Source organism: Bison bison, unplaced genomic scaffold (genome assembly GCF_000754665.1).
Source record: "Bison bison bison isolate TAMUID 2011002044 unplaced genomic scaffold, Bison_UMD1.0 scf7180017846134, whole genome shotgun sequence".
NCBI classification, from domain to species: Eukaryota; Metazoa; Chordata; class Mammalia; order Artiodactyla; family Bovidae; genus Bison; species Bison bison.
In genome coordinates this window covers 11,065-11,311 of record NW_011476707.1, presented here as the reverse complement: position 1 = coordinate 11,311, position 247 = coordinate 11,065, and positions in this window count along the sequence as shown.

The following is a 247-nucleotide window of genomic DNA, read 5'->3' as shown; positions in this document are numbered from 1 at the left end:
TGCATTCAGATGCTTGTATCTTTCCTGCCAATAGAGTCCCTCTGTTTTTGTTACAATCACTTGCAGCTAAATTGTTTCTTATCAAGCCCAATATGTATGGAAGCATTCCAGTTTGATAAAACTTGGTACAAATAAATTTAACATGAGTCCAGAGGGAAGGATGCAATTGTTGCAGGAGAGACGCTGTGATAGCTCCAGATACAAGTGCAGGTCAGAACTACAGGTCACTGGGGCTTCCGGTTCCAGG